Source organism: Sinocyclocheilus rhinocerous, unplaced genomic scaffold, assembly GCF_001515625.1.
Source record: "Sinocyclocheilus rhinocerous isolate Xijiao unplaced genomic scaffold, SAMN03320098_v1.1 scaffold432, whole genome shotgun sequence".
NCBI classification, from domain to species: Eukaryota; Metazoa; Chordata; class Actinopteri; order Cypriniformes; family Cyprinidae; genus Sinocyclocheilus; species Sinocyclocheilus rhinocerous.
The window spans coordinates 952,640-962,607 of NW_015627225.1; the positions used below are offsets into that span (position 1 = coordinate 952,640).

The following is a 9,968-nucleotide window of genomic DNA, read 5'->3' on the forward strand; positions in this document are numbered from 1 at the left end:
GGAGGAGAAAGCTTCTAGGCCGGGGGGAGTCCAGGACAGAGACTTGGGTTTCCCTCGGAGTAAGTTGGTGAGGGGGCTGGTGATCCTGCTGTAGCCGAGAATGCAGCGACGGTAAAAGTTGGCAAATCCGAGGAATCGTTGGAGCTCCTTAATAGTAGTGGAGTGCAACTCACGGAAAGCGCCTCTGGGAGTTTCTTAGAGGGTGCTGGAGTCCCGTGGAAGCAGTCTGGGAAGCAATCCTTGCCCCACTTCAGGACTTCTCCGGCGAAGAAGTGCTGGTTGGGAGGGATGAGGTGATGGGTGGTGATGCCGGCGGTGCCGGTGCCGATGGATTGCGTAGCACTCGTCATAGTGAGTCTATGAGCTCCTGGAAAGGATCGGGGTGACTCATCTGTGCCGTCGGTGTTGGCCCGGTCTTCTGTAACGGAAGAGGTCTGACACAACAGGTTAGTATATATAAAACAGGTTTATTTGGTCACAGAGAGTACTGGGGTAGGGTCCAGAGGATGTTATGGTGGATGAATAGTTCGAAGGATATGATGAGTGGGGGAATCCGAGTCTTTGGCTTTACAGGAGCTGGAATGTAGGCAGGAGGAGCACACACCTCAGCGATCCGTGAACAAGGAGGAACAGGAGACACTTGGAGACGAGGAGACACTAGGAGGAACACAGGAGGTAAGTAATGCAGGAAGTATTCAAATGGAAGTAGTAGCAAAGTCATTGAGTCCTCTACGTGTATACGAGACCGGACAGTGAGGGTGTCTGAGGTGTGTGCTTTTATGCAGGCTGGTTGATGAGGTGCTTGATAGGTGACAGGTGCAGGTGCTTAGAACTCAGGTGAGAGGGATCGTTGTGATTGGGTGGTGGTGGAGCCTGGCCGATCTGTTACACATGTGGTCTAAGATTTTAATTAGTGAAATAATCAATCAAGCTGACCTACCCAAAACCTCAAAATTGTAATCAAACAAATTTAATGAAAACTTAATAAACTATGAACTATTGAAAAATGAAGTAGACCTCCCCCTTACCTCTAACAAACTCAAATGTTAGCAGACCTTGAACAGGTCCACAAAATGGCAAGTTACCAAGCCATTAAATAAATTAAAGGAAGGCTTGTGGTGCATTCTAGAAATGGAACAAGAACACAAAGGCACTGAAAGAACCAGAAGAACATCTCTGCATAAATAAAAGTAAAACAAATAAAATACTTAACAATTGTTGTGTTGTTTTCCAGTAAAAGAATCTAAACTTGCTTAAAACATTTGCTCTTTTTTCTTGCTTTAGCATAAATCTATCAAAAATACTACTAATAATAACAACACCTATTTGCCAATTGGATAGGAAAAAAATAAACAGAAATCAAAATATATCCTCTCTGAAAAAAAGTCTGTAATATCTTATGCAATTCTACTTCTTAAGTCAATCTATTTTCTTTTAGAAATGCTTGGATTGTTTTATTGGAAAAGAAGACAAATATACTGTTTGTACTGAAAATGAAATACTAATGTAAATAATTTTTAATGAACTAATAAAAAAACTTCAAAATTAAAAAAAAATAATAATAAAATGTTTAGAAACTTCAAAACAGAAAAGATTATTTTCCTTGGGAAAAGGTTTGCCCCCCCCCAACCCCCTCCCCCCCGGCAGTTGAATTCATATCGCTTTGGCAGTACTGTATTTCTATACTCCTGCCAATACTGCTTCTCTGAATTTTAAGGTAAGGGAGTAAGTGATTAAAAGAGAGGCAGTGAAATGGAGAAGGTAGGGGGAGAAAATGATAAAAAAGGAAAAGCTAGGGAGCAGGAAGATAATAAATTCATTACAGAGGCGTTCAAACCTCCAGAGGTTTTCTAATGAACAATGCGCCATTTTGCACTATGACGTCGGCACTAAACAAATTTCAGCTCACTGTGAAATTATTGAGCCAAACACAATCATCAATGGTTCTCTCACAAATTCATCGGACCACAGAGAAAGAGAGAAGGCAACATACATGATGTTCTGTATATTTGACCAATGATCATAACCGCATGGTTTTTCGGTCAAAAAAAGCTTGTAAACACAAATTGTAGGGAATAATTGGTAGATTTGATTGTTTGCCAGAGGCATTCAGGTAGTGTTAGCAGTGAACCTTTAGCAAACCTTTGGCAAAAATGAGCAGTTTGCCACTTCTGCCAAACAGTTTTCCATTAAAGCTAATTTGCATGTGATTATGTGTGGCAGTGTTCATCAAATCTTTACCACAGGGGTTTGGCAGAACACTATAATTTTGTGTATGCAAGGTTGCACAAATTATACCGTTGAGATTTTAAAGAACAATGAAGGAGAGACCTACAATACAAAGTACAAAAACCAGCTGAGCATTCATTGAGATCTTCTGCTGTTTATGGACTCAAAATAATAGTTCACCCAGAAATCATTTAATCAAGTCTTTCCAAATGTTTTTTGTCACACTTTCTTTGGTTGAATATAAAACAAGATATTTTGGAAAATGTTATAGTGGAATTACCAAAATTTTTTATTTTTTTTCCTATTTTTATTATAGGATTATTCCTATCCTTACAATGGACCCTTTTCACAATTTATTTTGTGTTCTCATGTGCCCTGCAAAGCTACCTGAAAAACTATGCGCAAGTGCACCTATAGGGCAAAGGCTGCTTTAAACGCAAAGGATGGTCACACCAAATGTTGATTTAATTTAGTTAATAGAAGTTAATTGATAAAGTAAATCGATGACATTATTTTTTGACAGCATCCTCATTTTACAGCATTTTTACACAAGTGCCTACAACTTTTAACAGCACTGTAGCTTTGCAGGTACAGTAGGTTTCTTGAAGCATCTTGGAGACGTTGCCACAGTTCTTCTAGATTTAGTCTGTCTCAGTTTGTTCTGTTTCTTCATGTCATTCCAGACAGACTGGATGATGATTGTCTCAGTTTGTTCTGTTTCTTCATGTAATCTCAGACAGAATGAATGATGTTGAGATCAGATCTCTGTGTGGAGCACTGACTGTTATCAGACAACAATCTCACTGGATTATTACAATTAATGGTAAAATGAATGTTTGGAAATGTAAACTGATATTTCCTACAGATACACTACAGCAAAAGATAGAAATAACTGACTTAAAACCATTTTTTAGCTGGTGAAAATACTAGCATATATATATATATACTGTATGTATGTATGTATGTATGTATATATATATATATATATATACCGGAACTTGAGGGTGAATAAATGACTTCACTGTGTTTTATTCTGGTTTAAGGAAGGTCAAAGAAGTGTTCACTGAGACGTTGTCTTTGGTCCCTCGAACTGAAGTGGCGTCCAGATACTGCTGCCTCAGCCGTCCCTCCCCCTTTGTCCAGCTCCTCATATCAGCTCTGTAAATCACACAGATGTGACAGCTGCAGGTGTCCTGATTAAAACAGTACTTTCATCTGTCCAGTCTGTTCATTCCAGGCATGTACAGATGCTTCTAGTTCTGGAGGAAGAGGAGACAGAGCTGTCTGTAATAATGACAACTTTCACATGCAGTCAGATTGTATAGGGTGATAAACCATTTTGCATCTTTAAAATGCGTTCAAATCCACATTTTCTGCATAAAAGCATGTTTCAAAGGAAAACCTGACATTTGGGTGAAGATCTGAAGATGTAACACATATTCACTCTTGGTCAGTACCTATTTGTTTGATTTGCATCCTCTTTTTGATTTTCGCTTAGTATTTTCTTCATTCTGTCCAGATGGTGTGATTAAGTTTTTGACACATGGGATGCATTTTGTAGTTCTTTCCCCTTTTTTTCCCTTTAGCTAATATTCAGTCATTTATTAACTTACAAATACAAGCTGGTGTGGCCACTATTGATATTTGATATTAATATTTGACTAGCAGCAAACTAGCTACTGTTACAAAAATGCAGCTACACTGAGGTTTGGGTTAGATGCAATAGTTACATTGTGTTATATGCATTTTTAATTATGCTCTTTACATTTTGCCCACAAGCTATTTGGTGTACACATAAGTGTGGATGAGAAATGAGGACAGACAGTCTGGGGGAGAAAGGGAGGCCTGTGAAAACGCGTGACGTGTCAATAGCAGCAAAAATTCTCTCTTGTAACAACTTGACTGAAACCGAACAGGTGCACAACCAGAAGGAGGTGTCAGATTTGATTGACATTCTTGCACATGTGCGGCTGCTTCTTCAACAGTGGGCACTTTTGGCCTTGTGAACTTTTAGAAAATAAACCACACTTTTTACACTTTTTTTTTACTGTTTACTTTTTTACGAACAAGCAAATGTAATTTTCATCACGTCACAATGTGCGTCGTGTTTAATAGCATTCTGTACTGGAAATTACTTATTAATTTACACATCTCATTTCATGCTCTTCTTCACTGACAAGGCATTTGAAGGAATGTACACTGTCGTTCAAAAGTTTGGGGTCGGTAAGATTTTTTGTTTGTGTTTTTGAAAGAAGTCTCTTATTCTCACAAAGACTGCATTTATTTGATCAAAAATACAGTAAAATCTGTATTTTTTAAAAATGTTATTACAATTTTAAGTAACCGTTTTTTTCCCTCAAGATTCTTTGATGTGTACAAAGTTCTAAAGAACAACATTTATATGAAATAGAACTCTTTTGTAAGTTTGTAAATATATTTACTGTCACTTTTGATCAATTTAATGTATCCATACTGAATAAAAGTATTCTTAAAAAAAGAAAAAATGCCCCTTTTTATACTTTACCTTTTAACTTTTGACCCATAATGTATACAGTTTGTTTAAAAACTGTTTGTAAAGACTGTTTTATTTTGACCTTCACATAACAAAAAGAAGTTGAAGTCTGTTAGTTTTATTAAAAAAATAGCCCTTGGAACATGAAAATTGCTACAACACAAATATATTAACATATTTGCAAACATATGTCTAGGCAATGTCTCTTCTGCTTCAATGATGTCAAGATTGATTATTATGTCGGGGGAATTTTCCATCAGATGTAAAACACAAGCATATGCTTATGGATATGACTCTGACACGTATATAAAGCAAGCATATAGAAGGAGGTAAACGGCAGACACATTTTGTGTGAGTATGTGTTCATCACGGGCTAGTTTTTAATGGATTGTATTTTAGCCATAAGCTGTAGTTTAATTCTCTCCTTTTCCTTTCAACATTTTCTTCTCCTCTCTACAGGGTTCATCCATTTATTTATTCCCCCTCCCACCACATCCATTTTCTTTTATGAAAAGAAAACAATTTCACACATCCATTTTACCGGTAAAAGCACACATACACCCGTTTACTCACACACACTTTACAAATTAAATCAATCTTACTCTATCATTTATACATGCTCTAAAGGAACAAAGAATGTCTTTTGAACATTAAACCAAATGAGATAATTAATTCTCAGAAACATCTGTACACTCTAAAAATGCTGGGTTAAATACAACCCAGCGCTGGGTAAAATATGGACAAACTCAGCGATTGGGTTGTTTTGACCCAGCGGTTGGGTTACTGCCCAGAAGGTTGAAAACAACCCAATCTCTGGGTTTGTCCATATTTAACCCAGCATTTTTTAGAGTGTATGTAATTATAGATCTCAGCCCTTAATGGAGCATAAGAAACGCTACATAAGTGAGTGACATTACCCCCACCATAAAAATATGTCACCCAAACACAGTGTTTCATTCGAAAAACATAAAATTCAAATTCAAATATCTTTTAATCTGGTAGCAGGAGCAACTTTAAAGGTTGTGCATTAAAAATAAATGAACAGAAAATTGCATTTGTCCCCTAATGTTATTTTATGTACCGAATCCAAATATTTCAAGCAGGGTGATAAATGCTGAACTTTCTTGACAATAAAGGCAATAAAACCTGTTCAGCAGTCTTGTAGTGTAACATTGATGCAATATTACAGAGTGCATATATATGAAACCCTTAGGGCAGCGCTTCTCAAATTGTGGAAGACTTCACTAGTTCTCACATCTTGTTCACTTTCACAAGTTCAGAAGTACAGTGTTGACGTTTGATGTCCAAAAGCAGTGTTTTTATTGTATTTTTATTTATTTATTCATGGTTTCTTCTCCTCTGCTGTCTTCTCCTAATATGGTGTTGAGGGATTCTTTTCATATTCTTTTTTTTTTTTTTTGATTTTAAGATGAAATATTCTGGAGGTCGGCCGCCAAAGTTTTTTTTTCTTTCTTTCAAAGTGTGGCGTCACCATAAAAAAGGTTGAGAAGCATTGCCGCTAGGGAGCCCTGGTTTAATTGCAGTGTCAGTTTCTGTGGTCCTTTCCTCTTTTCTTACCATAGAAGAAGTTTGCAGATCAACTCAGGCCATGCAGTTTAGAGCTGCTTTACTTAAACCAATGCGCTTTGATAGGGAGTTCAAAAGGGGGAATCTAAGTTCTCTCTTTCATCGTCTATACTGGTTCCCTCTCTCTCTCAAACCAGTTTATTATGTGTTTGTGTGTACCAGTAAGTATTGTGTGTTTGTTTGTTCATTGTGTGTAGTTGCATTTACCTCAGACATATAAGAAAGCACATTAGTTCATTCCCTTATTGTTCACAAGAAAAACAACCCTGAATACATAAATGGACAAACAAACAATCCAAATGAATAATTATAAATGCCCGAAGAGAGCATTAAATACCAAAGGACGGAGAAACGGATGCGTCTACATGCTTTAACTTTCCTCAGAAGCAACGAAAACACAATATGTAACACTTTGACTTTGTATTTATTAGCATTTGACTAATATATAACACTTAAAATCCCTTATTCTGCAAACAAATCACAGGATTCAGAGCCCTGGGGCTAAATGAGGTCGCTTGAGGACAGAGGAGTGATTCGGCGGTTGTCTTCTGAGGAGAATAAAAGAATATTAATTCATTTTCGAGGCCCAGGAAGCTCAATTGTGTTATGAGGTTTTGCGTTTGTTAGCTCGCTTTTTAATGCGCGACGTGAGGATAATTAGATGGAACAGATGGGGGTCAGGTGACGTGTTCGGTAATTTAATTACATATCGGTTTTTATTTTGTGATCCCCACAAATGGCTAAGAACAGGTTGATCCGTGCCGGTGTCCTGACATTTTATCCTACCCGTCAGATTGTCCTACCAGGGTTTACTGCGCATGCGCACATCAATATTTCGTCCTTTTTCTCATGCTGAACAACAATATTTAAAGGGGTCATATGATGCTATTTTAAAGATCATTATTTTGTGTATTTGGTGTAACAGAATATGTTGACATGCTTTAATGTTCAAAAAACACATTATTTTTCAAATACTGTACCTCGCTCTCCTTCTGACTCTTTCCTTTCTCGTAAGGGACCAGATGTAGCTTCTTTATTTCTCCCTTCCCATCATGCATTATGTATTTCATTATCGAGACAAACAACTCTCAGACGCTGGAGTACAGCCAAACATAATCGACACACGAACATTAAATGGCTCTCATGAGCCTTCCTGTATCGATCTGCATAGTGACCAAGAGCAGGACTGGAGACACTCCGAACATAAAACTCCAACTCTTCTAGATGTACTTCCGTGGCAAGGTTCACCTCAGAAGAATACCATCCAGGGTCTGGCTGATAACAGAACAGTGACCCGTCCATTTAGTGTATGATTTATTAATTGAGGTAAATGTCAAGTTTGCAATTACTTCACAATTCATCTGGAGGAGCTCAAAGGAATATATTAAAAATACGTGGCAATTAGACGGAAATGTGGCAGCTGTGAGAATGAGAGAGAGCGAGCGGGGGTGTTTGTTTAGGGGATATTTGTGTGCTGTGGGGAAAAAGCCATGGCATTTCTAAGATCGGGTCACATTTATCAGGCGATTTGCTCAAATGCTGCTGTCAGCTTCTTGGCGTTCAGACTCCAGGATAATCTATTTTTTAGAGACAGCACAGCTACACTTTCACAAAGATTTTTTTGGATTTTTGTTTGGTGAATATAGTCAACTTCAAAACTGACAGTTCAAGGTGAAAGCTTTAATCGTTTGTTTCTAAATGAAGACTTGTTTGACATTTGGAAAAGGAGTTGAGGTTGAAATTTTGTTCATGACTCACCAGAACACAATGAATCTTCTGGAAGCAATCGATTTTGCTTTTCACACTCTTCGGCCTTAGTTTGTCCGTTGCTGGTATATTGTGTTTTCAACATTTCATTGAAAAGCCAATGCATCATAACATTGGCTTGGAGCTGGACAATAGCCATCTTCCACTGCAGATTTTGATCATACTTTATTTTAAGGTCCATTTCTCACCATTAACTATGACTTTTGCCTCAGTAAACTCCTAATTTGCTGCTTATTAATAGTTAGGACGGTAGTTGTTAAGTTTAGGTATTGGGTAGGGTTAGGGATGTAGAATATGGTCATGCACAATATGTGCTTTATAAGTGCGTTAATATGTTAATAATAGTATTATTGCTATTAAGCAATACTACTATTACTATTAAGCAATAATAATAAGCAACTAGTTAATAGTGAGAATTGGTCACCATACCCAGACGTTTTATTATTTTATTTTATTTTATTTTATTTTATTTTATTAGTTAGTTAGTATTGGGTTAGATTTTGTTGTGTTTAGCAATTTTCTTTACAAAATATGGGTCAGAGGACAACAGTGTTATGGGTGTATTTTTATATGTAAATTAAAATAGAAAACAGTCATTTTTATTGCAAAAATATTTCACGACATTACTGTTTTTAGTGTATTTTTGATCAAATATACCTTTACAGTTATTTTAAACTGTTAAACTAAATTATTATTATTATTATTATTTTAATACATTGTAAAATGTAATTTATTTTCAATTCAAGTTTTCAATTCAAGTTTATTTGTATAGCGCTTTTCATGATACAAATCGTTGCAAAGCAACTTTACAGCAAATTAGGTTTCTACAATATTTAGTGGATTTATTCCTCTGATGGCAAAACAGCCAAGTCTTCAGTGCCACATGATCCTTCAGAAGTCATTCTAATATGCTGATTTGGTGCAGAAACACTTCTTATTATTATCAATAATATTGAAAATAGTTCTGCTCTGCGGCTGAGTATTTTTTTTTGAGTTCTAAAGAACAGCATTTCTTTGAATTTTTTTTTCAAATAATTGTTTTTTTTCCCTGTACATTTTCACTTGGTATCTTTAAAATTAAGTATCCTGAAATTTTTTCTTTTTTTTTTTCTTTTGGCTGATATATAGGCTATGTGTGTGTGTAGTATATACGTGTGTATGAATGTGAGTGTGTGATTGCCTGGGCTTCTGTGGCAAGTAGAAAGGACATTTATATTCCCTGCAAACGGTTAATTTGTTCACTGAAATTTGAGCATATCATCAAACTATTAAGCCAAAAATTGTTTGACTGCAAAATCATTAAGATTATTCCTTTTGTACTTATGCAAACAGCTATTTTGCCATTACGCACAAATCAAATTGCTATTATGTAAATAACTGTGTGGAGATGGTGATAGGAATATTTCTGCTCATTTAGCTGATTCAGGAATTCCATCAGAGGAAATTAATGACAGAGATCCTGAGTGTATACTGGCAGAGAGATTGAGAGAGAACGTGAGGGGAGGAGGAGAGGTCTGATCAGCATTTACAAACTTTTATTGGAACTTAAAGGAACACGCCACTATTTTTGAAAATAGGCTAATTTTCCAACTCCCCTAGAGTTAAACAGTTGAGTTTCACCGTTTTCTAATCCATTCAGCCGATCTCTGGGTCTGGCGGTAGCACTTTTAGCTTAGCTTAGCATAGATCATTGAATCTGATTAGACCGTTAGAATCTAACTCAAAAATGACCAAAGAGTTTCTATATTTTTCCTATTTAAAACTTGACTCTTCTGTAGTTACATCGTGTACTAAGACGGACGGAAAATGAAAAGTTGCGATTTTCTAGGCCGATATGGCTAGGAACTATACTCTCATTCCGGCGTAATAATCA

The 9,968-nt window shown here is 36.6% G+C and overlaps 1 long non-coding RNA gene across 1 annotated transcript in view; it reads left to right on the forward strand.

Moving 5' to 3' along the window:
- Positions 1 to 3,404, forward strand: part of LOC107721429 (uncharacterized) — a 20,559-nt gene extending 17,155 nt beyond the window's left edge. The window contains exon 4 of the long non-coding RNA XR_001637710.1: positions 3,273 to 3,404. This is a non-coding gene — a long non-coding RNA (uncharacterized LOC107721429). The remainder of the gene's footprint in view (positions 1 to 3,272) is intronic.
- Positions 3,405 to 9,968: the final 6,564 nt, after the last annotated feature.